Below are 13,783 nucleotides of genomic sequence, written 5' to 3' on the forward strand. Positions count from 1 at the left end.
ATAGTGTTTGTTCCAATGTAGGCTATATTCAAACCAATGAATCCTTAACTTTGAAATATGTAAAATAAAATGTATACTTTCAACAATTACGAGAACAACGACTTTATTTCTCACAATTCTGACTTCATATCTCGCAATTCTGAGAAAAAAAGTCAGAATTCTGACTTGATATATCGCAATTGTGAGAAAAAAAGTCAGAATTGTGAGATAAAAAGTCGCAATTATTATTATTTATTTATTACTCAGTGGCGGAAACAAGCTTTCATAATTTAGTGATATTTATCAAATAACAGTTATTGAGTTTTGTTTGTTTATGTGTAGAACATAGGCCTACATATATTCAGTGTGCAGGTGTTACAGATGCTATTCAATCTCTCCATATTTCAGTGCCAGACAGGAAGAATTGAACAATTTGCAATGCAACAAACCTTTATTAAACATGCAATTTATAACTTGTTGCAACTGTCCATCAGCCATGACAGACATTATATGCCTGCTATATACACTGACTTTGACACATGCTAACCATGTCACTTAGAAGTCAACAAAACAATAATTCAAACTAAGTAAGTTTTGATTAATTCATACAAAATGTCAGGACAGTATGACAAAATTACATCTCATGAAAAAATTTACTTTCATACCTCCAAAACAAGTTTTGTTCAATAAATGCAGCAGCAGATGCTGAATATGTCTACTGTCTTCTTGGTGGGGGGAGGGTCTAACTGTGCATGTGCAGTATGAGTGTCATCACTCTAGCTTGTTTCTGATTGGAGAAAAATTACATGTTGCAACCATCCCCTGTTGCAACTGTCCCCGGTCTCCTCTACGCAAAATTTTCGTTTTTTGCATCACTGATATTAGCCTGTTGCCGGCCGTTGAACATTTCTATCGTAAATCAGTTGTCAAATATTTACATCTTGTTACACCTCACCCCACAATCTTTCAATGCAAAAACTGGAAAGGGACTTGAAAGGGACTTTGGTTGGAATTTGCACTTGTCTTATGTGAACATTAAGCCCTGCCTTCTTTGATTTGATTGGTCATCTCAAACATTTTGATATTGACGAGCGCTGTTAGACAGCATTTTAAACTTTTCTAATTACATTATGGCCATTTCTAATTATTGCGGGGGACTTGTTGGTAATTATTATAGTGGTTACGGCCCTAATTTAAACTACAATAACTGACTGTATTAATGATGAGATTTTGCATAAAAATTTCTGTGAATTTGAGTTAGGAAGAGTGTGTAGTAGTTGGGTAATCAAGGTAATGAACAGTTCCATGTAAAATAATAAACATTTCATTAATTCATCTTAATTCATTCAATTTTGTCCCTTGGTGCAGTTTTTATGAGTTGTCTATCATTTTTGTTCAACACCACACAGTTCTGTAATATGTGCCCTCTTTGTTTACCGTTTCGAACACGTTTGGTTTCCCACGCTCCTTTAACACGCGAGGTCCCAGCGGGGCACTGGCCAAAAAACAGGACCCTCCAGTGACCCACGACCTGAGGGTCAGTCTAGAAGAAGTGTTCACTGCCTGCACCAAGAAGATGAAGATCTCCCGCAAACGCCTGAATCCCAACGGAAGAACGACGCGTAATGAGGACAAGACCCTTACAGTGGAAGTGAAGCCAATGAGAGACTTTCTGAACCAAAAACATTGCTGGACTAGACTGGTTTATGTGTTTGTCATGTACATTTTTAGCTTCCTAAATTTTTAGTTTCCCCCCATTTTAGTTTCCTTTGGGTCAAGTCCAGCAGAAAGTCTCCAGCTGCGAACTCTTGGCCAGCGTTTTGTTGTCAACTACACACATCTAACACATCTAAGTTTACTTATTCCAAAGATGGACAGTAGAGCATGTTGTGATGTTGCGGGGCTACAATAATATAGTTTCTTATCAGCAGCCTGATCCTTTGGACACCTCAGGGAAGTCTTTCTGTGAAAGCAGCCCACACTTTTTCTGCTAATACGGTCTAATGTGACCATTTAGTGATGCCACTAAAAGTCATTTCCAATATAGAGGTGGCTCAAAGTGATGCTTGGATCCTCTCTCTTCTAAGTATGTAAAACAACACTTGATGCAGAAGTTATATGGTGAGAAACTCAAAAGCTCAAAGTCAGATAGAGGACAAATTTGTAACAAATACTAGATTTATTTAAAAGAAATGATTCAAACTACTGATATTATGGTTCATTTCTTATGTAAAATCACATGGAACCTTTTTCTGTTTTATTACAGGTAATTTATGTTATTGTTTTTAATTGTGAAACTAAATTTGTTTATTCACAAATTCTGTGTGATACTTCTGTGGAATCTTTTTGGATTGTGAGATTATGAGTTATGAATATGTTTTGAGTTTTGAATAGATTGTTTAAAAGAAAAAGATTTGAAATGTTACAGATATCACACTGCTTTAATAAAACACTTTAAGCTGAAAAACAATTGCTTTATCTTATTATTTTTTTTTTAGCGTATTAAAAGTGTAACCCAGTATACAAGCCTCTAAAAATCATGGTAGTTCCTCTACCAAAGAAATGTTGCACTTAAAGAAATTTATAGATTCACATAAGTGTATTGAGCGCTGTAAATATATAGCAGGTTAACTAGTGAAATTTGTAACTGAGTCGGTCATGACAGAATCACTTTTATAAGAATGGCACTTCCTTTGCTGAATATGGATGCTTATGTCTTCATTGTTTTTTGATGGTGTTAATTTGAGTCCACAGCAAAGACATCTGAAGAACTTCCTGTACTGCTGCCTGACCTGGACAAGAATGAGAAGAGAAATAGTTTTAAACTCTGGTTAAAAAAACAAAAACACAGAACATGTCCAGGTTATTTTTCAAGAATTTAATTTTAGAGGATGAGAAATGAAAAATTAACTTAACCCTTTAGAACCTGAAGCTAAAATAGGTGTTTCCCTTTCGAGGGAACTCCCGCTGCGTCAGCGCTCCTGAATTCACATGTGCAACTTAGTCCAATCCTGATTGGTGCAACGTCATCCCGTGACGTGTGCCGGCGGAATGCGGAAGCTATAAAGGGAGCCGGCATCACAGCTGCTGTCAGCTTTCTGATCTTCAGCAAGCGCTCTCTGTCTGTCAGTCTTATTTGGTGTTGTCTGTCCCGTCAAAATGGCGAGTGAAAAACAACGCAGTTACAGAAAGTGTGTTCATCCCTGTCCTCGCTACATTCCGGACGGGGATTCACACAATCTGTGTGTTAGTTGTTTGGGAGCAGAGCATGCTCGCTCAGCCCTCGAGGGGGTTGAGTGCGAGCATTGCGAGCGTTTGCCTCTTAGAACGCTTCGCTCCCGGCTAGTGCTGTTTGATCAAAATGGCCAGCTCTGTGCCCCACACGGTGCGGGTCCCGCGGTTGCCGAGCCAACCCGGCGGCTTCACTCGTGGGGATCACAGATGGATCTAGGGGAGGGGTCTGAGACGGCTTCGGCCCTTTCTCAGCCCTCACCCCCTAGTTCTAGTGCTCACGTTCGGGATCCGGAAGCCCGCTCCGCTTGACACTGGGCTTGTCTTCTTCTGAGGAAGTTGATGTGCTCAGTGTAGAAGGTGGTGATTTGGGTGATCCGCCAGCCCAATCACCACAGTATGAGGAGCTTTTGGAGGTTATAACTCGTGCTGTGGCCAGATTAAATATTGAATGGCCGGCCGAGAAGCAGGAATCTCAAGCAAAAAGTAAACTAGATGAGCGATTTCTGCAGTCTGCACCACAACCTCCACGCCAGGGTTTACCGTTTTTTGGCCCTGGCAGTGACGGAGAGACACTTATGGTTAAATTTATCTAGCATCAAAGAAGCAGATAGATCTTTCCTTCTTGATGCTCCGCTTGCGCCTCCTGGTCTCTTCTGCGATGCTGTCATCTCGGTCATCGAAAGATTTCAGGAGGCAAAGAAGCAAGCAGCAGCGTTCCAAAAATGTATTCCCCATCGTCAGAAATCTCATGGGGCTACTGCCAAGGGACAGCCCCAGCCATGTACGTCTGGCTCCTCATACAGACAGAGGCAAAAAGAGAGTGTTGCTAATCGAGCCCCTCCATACGATCTCAGAGCTCGAGGCAATACTCTCAACCGAAGCCCGCGAGTCAGAAAACGGATCTGAGGCGGACGTGGACCTATTTGCGTCTCATGAGAACTCACATTGTCCCCACTAGTTTTCCCTCACTTATCCAGCTCCTCTGGGACTGGATGCCATGGTACAGCCGCGGCCGAGGCTTCGGCTGTACGCATTTCCCCCGATCGCTCTGCTCCCGGGAGTTCTAGAGAAGATTCGCCAGAGCGGGGTCCAAGCCTTGTTGGTAGCCCCGTGCTGGCCGGCCCAAGTTTGGTTTTCGGACCTAATAGCCCTCCTGGACGGCCCCCCGTGGGAGATTCCCGTCAGGAGGGACCTTCTAACTCAGGCCGGGGGCACAATATTTCACTCCCGGCCAGAGATGTGGAAATTGTGGGTCTGGCCCCTGAGGGGGGTCAGTTCTTAAATGCTGGTCTCCACTACCTCAGTAGAGAGACCATCTTAAACTCTAGAGCTCCCTCCACAAGGAAACTATATGCTCTGAAGTGGAGAATATTCACTTCATGGTGTACAGAACACCAACTGGACCCAGTTAACTGCCCAGTGGCTTCAGTGCTGGAGTTCCTGCAGGGTCATTTCTCGGCTGGCCTTTCCCCCTCTACACTAAAGGTGTACGTGGCAGCAGTGGCTGCTTTCCATGTCCCTCTGGATGGCAGGTCACTGGGAAGGCATTATCTTATTACTTGTTTCCTTCGTGGTACTCAGAGGATGAGGCCTCCGGCTCAGGTTAGAGTCCCCACGTGGGATCTAGCCGTAGTTTTAGAAGGGTTATCCTTGGCACCCTCCGAGCCTCTGGACACGGCATCAGACAAGTGCCTAGCCTTAAAGATGGCGTTTCTGCTGGCTATATTATCTCTCAAAAGAATAGGAGATTTACAGGCTTTGTCGGTTGCTCCCTCCTGTCTAGAATTTGCTCCGGGGGGAGTTAAAGCTATTCTTTACCCAAGACCCGGGTATGTACCTAAGGTGCCCACTAACGTGGTCCGGCCAGTTGTCCTTCAGGCCTTCCATCCTCACGGGATGACGTTGCACCAATCAGGATTGGACTAAGTTGCACATGTGACTTCAGGAGCGCTGACGCTGAAGGGATTCCCCAAAGTGTCGTCATAGCGACGCAACGTCTCGTTCCCTTCTCAGGGAACCATGGTTACATGAGTAACCTGAGACATTTTCACATATTTTGATTTTTTGACTGTACAATTCTAAAACAATGTGCTATCTAAATGTGCAAGGTGTCATCTTTTTCAGAAAAAAGATTAGCTTTCAACAAATTACAGTTATTGACCATTATTGTGTGTGGTGAGTTTGTAAATAGAATTTAAATAGACAAAAAAACGAGAATAAATTTACTGATTTTTATTTCGAAAAAAAAAACGAAATCATGAACGAAAGAAACTAACACTTTAAAGTTGAAAAATGAACTATAATACATATATACAAGTCTTTTTTGTGACATTGGGTGGCACAGTTTTAATTTAGGACACTTTTTTTTTCATACACGCACACATACAAATGCACGCATTCATAGGCACGCACACATACACATTCACTCACTACATGCTTAGATATGTGAAAGAGTACCTCAGAAGTGCTGGTATTTTGAGGAGCAACGGATGGAATACTGTAGTAAGTTTTTTTCATTCTCAAGTGAATCGCGTCTCTGTGTGTGAATGAATGAATGAACGGCAGAGATGCGCACTGTTTACCACAGCTCGCAAAAAGACAGCTTAAATTTGTTTCTGTGTGTGAATGAATGATCCGCTTTTAGCAAACTATATTGCTATACTGAGATGAGTAAAAATCGACTGAAATATTTTGAAATAAAATGTATTTGTATAAGCAACGTATTAAACTGCAAATTAACATTTATATTCCTTATAATAAAAACGAAAGACCTATGTTACAGTAGAGCTTAAATCGGGCCCAAAAAATCAAGCCCGACCCAACCCGAGCCCGAGCACGTTGTGTCCGAGCCCGGCCCGACCCGACACATTCACTGTAATTATGAGCCCGAGCCCGATTTAAACCCGACCATTTTTAATATGTGGGCCATTATAACCAGGGGCGGCGCCAGAATTTTTTTTTAAGCAGGTGCTGCTGTGCTCATTTAAGCTACAGGAGGGAGCTGCGCAGTTATATATATATTATAAATACTATTAATAAATGAGCAAAAATTGGCCACGCAATATTCAATATTCAATTATTTTAATTATCACAATTAAAGTTTTAATTTTATTAAATTGAACAAGCACAACATTCAGCATTCAATCAAATATTCTTTAATATTCATTATTATTAATAATGTTACTTCAACATATTGTTATTTCAACATAATATGTGTGAGCAACAAGCAAGATGTGCATTTGTAAATTCGGTGACAGCGTGTTTTACGAGTTTCAAATGGTGTGACCATGGCGCGCCGGTGACTTCATGTCATGATTATAATATCTGCTATATTGCTTTTTATGTATTAAAACCAGGCAATTGGTTGATGGAAAATGTATTAAAATTAAGACACAATTTATACTAAACGAAATTCACTTTAAAGAAAAGCTTTCTTCAAAACAAAACTTTACAAACTTGAAACTATGTGCTTATTTAATGGCTAAAACACGTACTACAGACTCTCTTTTTGTACAAATTGCAGCACATTCATTTAATTCTGAATTTTGCACATGTAAGTTGAAAGGCATTTGTTTGTAGTAAAACATATCTGTAACATTTATCAAGTTCATAATTGTGCGTGCATTCATTAATTATTATCTTAATGAATAGACCTAATGCGACAAGGAAGAAGCATGCAAACTGCGTTGTTTGTTTATTCAGAAATAGTTGAATGGATCGGAAAACAAAGTAACAAAAGCGGATATTGAGGCCTGAGGCTGACTACTATAATAATTTCTGTCATGACAAGACTGCTTGTCTGTTCATCGTGGAAGTCCCCGTTTTTTTAGTTTTTTTTGTTTGCTGTCATAGGTGCGCATTTAATGCACGAGACAAAGCCAACACATTATGTTGTCACTCCCCACGACTAGTTTAAAATGTGTCCATACCTCCGATTTTCCTCCAAACTTGCTCAAAGTTAATTCTCCTGTTTTAATTTTTTCTTTGCTTCTTCAAGATCCATGTCGCACTTAGAATAGCAACAGAATAGCCTACAGCACACAGCAGGTGTGATGCGTCACGCGTGCGAGACTGCGAGTACGAGTGGACTAGAAGCTGCGCATGACATGTGACGTGCTTTATCAAGGGCCAGACCCGACCCGGCCCGAGGACAGTGGCGGGAAATATCGGCCCGTCGGGTCGAGTCCGGGCTCGGGCTCGGGCAGAGAATTAAAGCTCTATGTTACAGACATGAAAGACAACATTTCGTTGACTAGTTTTGGATAGATTATATATTTTTACTGTAAAATATCTGCCACCTCAAATAAGCTTTTGTTTGCCAATTTTTGCTAATATGTTAAATATAGTATGTTTTGTCAATGTAAAGGCTATATTCAGAGTAATGAATCCTTAACTTTGAAATATGTATGATAAAATGTATGCTTTAGTTTTTACAAAGAAAGATTACACTTGAATTGTTGTTGTAATTGTAACCTTTTTAATAAAAAAAATATATTTACAAGGTAGATGTAAACAAATTTTAAAAGGTAAATATAAGCCTTTTCTTTAAATAATTTTTATTGTGTTTTATTATTGACAAATTTGGGGAGAGGATACATATTCCAAAACTGAAAATACAGTATGAGAATTAACTGCACAATTACTAGACATGTTTTCCTTGGATATTATACAATTTGCAAGCACAATTTGTGAAAAAAATAAAATAAAATTGAGATGCTTCCAACTGTGAACCAATGCTCTTGCATTCTTTCTTGTGGCTCAGTCACACACCTGAATGAATGGCTCATTAAGTACAGTGAGGAAAATAAGTATTTGAACACCCTGCTATTTTGCAAGTTCTCCCACTTAGAAATCATGGAGGGGTCTGAAATTGTCATCGTAGGTGCATGTCCACTGTGAGAGACATAATCTAAAAAAAAAAAATCCAGAAATCACAATGTATGAATTTTTAACTATTTATTCGTATGATACAGCTGCAAATAAGTATTTGAACACCTGAGAAAATCAATGTTAATATTTGGTACAGTAGCCTTTGTTTGCAATTACAGAGGTCAAACGTTTCCTGTAGTTTTTCACCAGGTTTGCACACACTGCAGGAGGGATTTTGGCCCACTCCTCCACACAGATCTTCTCTAGATCAGTCAGGTTTCTGGGCTGTCGCTGAGAAACACGGAGTTTGAGCTCCCTCCAAAGATTCTCTATTGGGTTTAGGTCTGGAGGCTGGCTAGGCCACGCCAGAACCTTGATATGCTTCTTACAGAGCCACTCCTTGGTTATCCTGGCTGTGTGCTTCGGGTCATTGTCATGTTGGAAGACCCAGCCTCGACCTATCTTCAATGCTCTAACTGAGGGAAGGAGGTTGTTCCCCAAAATCTCGCAATACATGGCCCCGGTCATCCTCTCCTTAATACAGTGCAGTCGCCCTGTCCCATGTGCAGAAAAACACCCCCAAAGCATGATGCTGCCACCCTCATGCTTCACAGTAGGGATGGTGTTCTTGGGATGGTACTCATCATTCTTCTTCCTCCAAACACGTTTAGTGGAATTATGACCATCTGACCACATGACTTTCTCCCATGACTCCTCTGGATCATCCAAATGGTCATTGGCAAACTTAAGACGGGCCTTGACATGTGCTGGTTTAAGCAGGGGAACCTTCCGTGCCATGCATGATTTCAAACCATGACGTCTTAGTGTATTACCAACAGTAACCTTGGAAACGGTGGTCCCAGCTCTTTTCAGGTCATTGACCAGCTCCTCCCGTGTAGTTCTGGGCTGATTTCTCACCTTTCTTAGGATCATTGAGACCCCACGAGGGGAGATCTTGCATGGAGCCCCAGTCCGAGGGAGATTGACAGTCATGTTTAGCTTCTTCCATTTTCTAATGATTGCTCCAACAGTGGACCTTTTTTCACCAAGCTGCTTGGCAATTTCCCCGTAGCCCTTTCCAGCCTTGTGGAGGTGTACAATTTTGTCTCTAGTGTCTTTGGACAGCTCTTTGGTCTTGGCCATGTTAGTAGTTGGATTCTTACTGATTGTATGGGGTGGACAGGTGTCTTTATGCAGCTAACGACCTCAAACAGGTGCATCTAATTTAGGATAATAAATGGAGTGGAGGTGGACATTTTAAAGGCAGACTAACAGGTATTTGAGGGTCAGAATTCTAGCTGATAGACAGGTGTTCAAATACTTATTTGCAGCTGTATCATGCAAATAAATAGTTAAAAAATCATACATTGTGATTTCTGGATTGTTTTTTTTAGATTATGTCTCTCACAGTGGACATGCACCTACAATGACAATTTCAGACCCCTCCATGATTTCCAAGTGGGAGAACTTGCAAAATAGCAGGGTGTTCAAATACTTATTTTCCTCACTGTATGTGGGCCCCATTGTCTCCTCAGGTGTGAACCACTAAATATGCATGATGGTGTTGGATCGTTGACGCCCTTTGCTCATATTGCCTTTCCAAACAAAAAGTGTTTTACAAGATTTAAATCAATGTATTGTTTTATGTGAATGATTAGGCAGGATGATTTTCACATCATTTTGAAGAAAAAACTCAAGGCAACGACATCCATTAGTCAAAAGTCTTATTGACACATATTTAGTATGTGTTTTGTGGCCTTATTTCAGAAACTTTAGTTTTTAGCTTTTTCAATAACCATGCATAAACATTATTCTCTCAAAAATACAAACATGTACATGCATGTTGCTCACATATTATGGTAGCCCTGTTTGTGCTAAATAGAGTGTAATTACACCTTTGCCATATTAATATGTTTATAAGCAACTGAAAAAAGCACAAATGTCAGGGCATGTCAGAACATCTCAAGGACCCCAAAAACCCCTTAGACCCCAGAGGGTTAAGTCATCCTAGGTGTATATGACATTCTTCTTTCAGACGAATACAATCAGAGTTATATTAAAAAACGTCCTGGCTCTTCCAAGCTTTATAATGGCAGTGAATGGCCGTTTCGGTGAAAGAGTGGCCCTTGACCTGACACACAACGTAATGACTAACACGGGGATAGAGCAAAACAAAACACCAGTCACAAATTAGTTTAAAAAGACAATTTTTTGAGAGAAAATATGAGAGGAGCTTAAGATTGTTGCCCAGCCCTGTTTGTTTGAACCACGAGGCGTCAAAGCTTACGCCACTCCTACATCTACATCATACATGCATCACTGGTTACTCTTTTGGTGTAAGTCGACTTGCGTACGGCCGTCTGCCGGAAGCTAGTTGTTTTAGTCGATATATTTTTCTCACACAAACACATCGCTTCACTTCAGAAGGCCTTTATTACTGTACGTACACAACGTCGCCGACTTGAGCTTCCAAAGTTACCGGAAGTCATTCATTTTCAATGGAAGCTGGCTTCTCTCAGCTGCAAGGAGCGTCAAATCCATCGGCGTCGCGTTTTGAGCGACCAGAGCGTCAATCAGAAAGTTGAAAGTAGCTCAACTTTATGGTAATGAGCTATGACGCGGTTCAGCGGCAAGCAGCGGCAAAACGCCAGCAACCAATCAGAATATAGACGTCCTTCGTGCTGGCTGATTCCGGAGAAACAAACGATGTAAACTTTCATTCCTACCAAAACATTAGTTCCGAGAAAATGGAGGAGAAGCTGATCATCGCCGTTGCTGGGTTTCCTATCATTTATATGACGTTGTTTGCTTATAGGGACCAGTTACAAAAGAACGAGGCATGGCATAAAATAGCTGGGATAGTTAATGATTTATAATATTTTTAACTAGTACTGATAGATACTCAGATTTGTCTCTGTCTTGCCAGTAGGGCTGCACTATGTCTCGTTTAAGCATCGATATTGCGATGTACGAATCCACGATAGTCACATCGCAGGATGTGTGATGTTAACAATAGGTAAGCTATTGTAGTTGATCCATGATTCATTAACCGTACGGGCCAGCTGCTCCCCGGCCCTTGACACATGTGATTCGCGGATTAATTGCACAGTTTAACCATCATGGAGTGAAAGTTTATCATTTGCCTGTGTTTTTAAGTCCTGTCAGTTTAACAGGGCGCGCTTGACAGGGCATATACATAAGAACGAGCAGAGAGAGAGAGAGAGAGAGAGAGAGCCCCGGCAGCACGCGCGCACTCACCTTCACCGTCTTCAAACAACACGAGCGCGTCAATGTATTGCTTGTTTTTTCTGTTTACATTTCATGGTGTGACACTTCTCTTCTCCCATGATCGAACATAGAATGCTGCTACGTCAGAGCGGCCAAAGCGTCAACAAGCTTCCCCGTACTTTTTGACAAGCGTCCTTGACAGGGCGGCCAGAGCTTCTTTGCAGCTCAAGACGGCAGTGGTGTGTACGTACAGTTAACCCCCCAGAGCCGTGTGGAGCACTTTTATCATGGATGGATTATTAACAGAAACGGCCATTCAATGCCATTATAAAGCTTGAAAGAGCCAGGACATTTTTAAATATATCCCTGATTGTATTCGTCTGAAAGAAGAATGTCATATACACCTAGGATGACTTGAGGTTGAGTAAATCATGGGCTAATTTTCATTTTTGGGTGAACTAACCCTTTAATATAAAGTAGGGGAGAGATGATTTTCTGGTAGACTGTCTGTACTGATGTCTGACCTGATTATTGAGGACACAATAGACCAGGAACATGAAGGTTCCCTGCTGGGAGTTCAAGATCAGGAAGAAGATCTCCAGCTCCTTCCAGAAACCCAGAATCCAGGAGCAACCAAGAACCACAAACTGAGCTAGTGTTTTAAATGTCATATTCCTGCAGAGGAAGATGGAGAGTTAATATACATTTATTGATTATATTGTTGTGGAAAATCTGCAATTGTCCTGTTATAAGTATGCCTTTTGTCTGTAGAACACTTCTGTATTGTAATCAACCACAGTTTATGAAGAAAAACTCTTCAATTGTTATTGTAATTTTTTTTTTTTTTAAGAAAGTGGGTTATAAAGAAAAACATACCACACTTAATGTTTTAAGCATTAATTAAAAAGCATAGAGAGGAACAAAACATGTATTAGAAAGAGCTTTGCTAAAGAAAGAAGATAAATGCAAGCATTACCGTCGGATGTGTTGCGGACGAAGCGCAGAATGCAACAAAGAAGAAAAGTCTGAAGAAGGAAGACTAAGAGGCGAAAGGCTTTACAAAGACAGGTCTGAAATGAATTCCCAGAACTCATGACACCTCAAGACTTAGGATTGGATAAATTGTCTGTAAGAGACTGATAATTTATGAGGGGATTTCCAAAGATGACGACCTCAAGAAATCAGATGGTCTATAAAAGGCTGAAAGGAGAAGATGAAGGCAGATGCTAATTCTTAATGGCCTCTCCGGTGTTACAACGCTTGTAAACGATTTACTCTTGATGTTGTTTTGTCTTGTTTTTTATATATTAGTATTTTATATGTAAACTAATTAACCTGTAGATAATAAAACTATATTTAATTGAAACTAAGAAACTCTTTTCGCCTGCCAAAAGTCTTTGATTTCTAAAAAAGTGAGCTGAACAGACCATGAAGAAGTCTTCTGACCTATGGATTGTGAGTATGAAAATTCAGATGCTTATGATTTAGGACACATTTGACTTTACCTAACCTGAGAATAATCAAAATAAGGTTAAAGGTGCCTAGAAATATGCAGCATTTAACAATATATATACACATTTCATGGAGTGTTCAAATCATATTGTTTGTTACTTGGTTCGTTTCATATGTGAAACTTCAGCGTTCAGATTTTTCAAGGTGGAGGTCAGACTGATGATGATGTAGATGAAGAGAATCATGTTTAACTGCACAGTAAGAGAAACAACAGTAATTAATCTTTAATCACTTTTCCTTTTAATACAAAGTCATGATGAGAAATGTGCTTACTGCTAGTATGACGCAAACAGGTCCCTGAAAACTCCAGATAAAGCCTTTATCCATTTTAATCCAGCACCTGTTTAGAGGAAGAAAAATAATTAAATGAACAAACATGAAGGATGAAGGTGTTGATCTCTGAGTCTCTCAAACTAAACTCACTTTTCACTTCCGTAGCCTTTAGGATCCACCCCAGCAGACACGGCCACCACAACCAGAGCAACCGTATATCCAATCACACACAGGTATCCACTGCTAAGCACCCCCCTCCTTTTGGAGCTGATCTGTGATAGGTTCTTCACACAGATGAAGAGCAGCACAGCTTCAATGAACATCCACACAAAGCCGGAGAGAAAGAGGAAGTGCAGCACACCTGATATCACGGCACACAACACCTGGAGATCATGAGAGACGGTTATGATGATTCTCAGTGAGACTGTGCTGAGCTGTAGGGCTCCTTCATCATTCTCACCTGATGACGGCGTATGAGGCTCAGGAACTGTTGTGTGAGCAGGAACAGAAGGTGAGCCAACAGAAGACTCACGCAGAGGTTGATTCGAGCCACATTATTCACTCCAGGACTCCACTGACAAAGGGCAAAGGTCAACAGGGCCAAACTGAAGAACACCAGCCCCACGATCACACACACCAAATTCAACACGTACAGCTCTGAGTCGCTCTGAGGAAACATGTCAGAGTA

The 13,783-nt window shown here is 40.8% G+C and overlaps 1 pseudogene across 1 annotated transcript in view; it reads right to left on the reverse strand.

The window, feature by feature from the left end:
• Positions 1-283: 283 nt before the first annotated feature.
• Positions 284-13,783, reverse strand: part of LOC311072934 (adhesion G protein-coupled receptor L3-like) — a 39,869-nt pseudogene continuing 26,369 nt past the window's right edge. Inside the window, exons 10-15 of the transcript XR_014609539.1 lie at positions 13,556-13,762; positions 13,246-13,478; positions 13,096-13,162; positions 12,922-13,013; positions 11,835-11,985; positions 284-2,771 (exon numbers count right to left, since the gene is read on the reverse strand). The product of XR_014609539.1 is annotated as an adhesion G protein-coupled receptor L3-like (transcript). The remainder of the gene's footprint in view (positions 2,772-11,834; positions 11,986-12,921; positions 13,014-13,095; positions 13,163-13,245; positions 13,479-13,555; positions 13,763-13,783) is intronic.

This window comes from Abramis brama, assembly GCF_963993115.1.
Source record: "Abramis brama genome assembly, chromosome: 22".
Lineage (NCBI taxonomy): Eukaryota > Metazoa > Chordata > Actinopteri > Cypriniformes > Leuciscidae > Abramis > Abramis brama.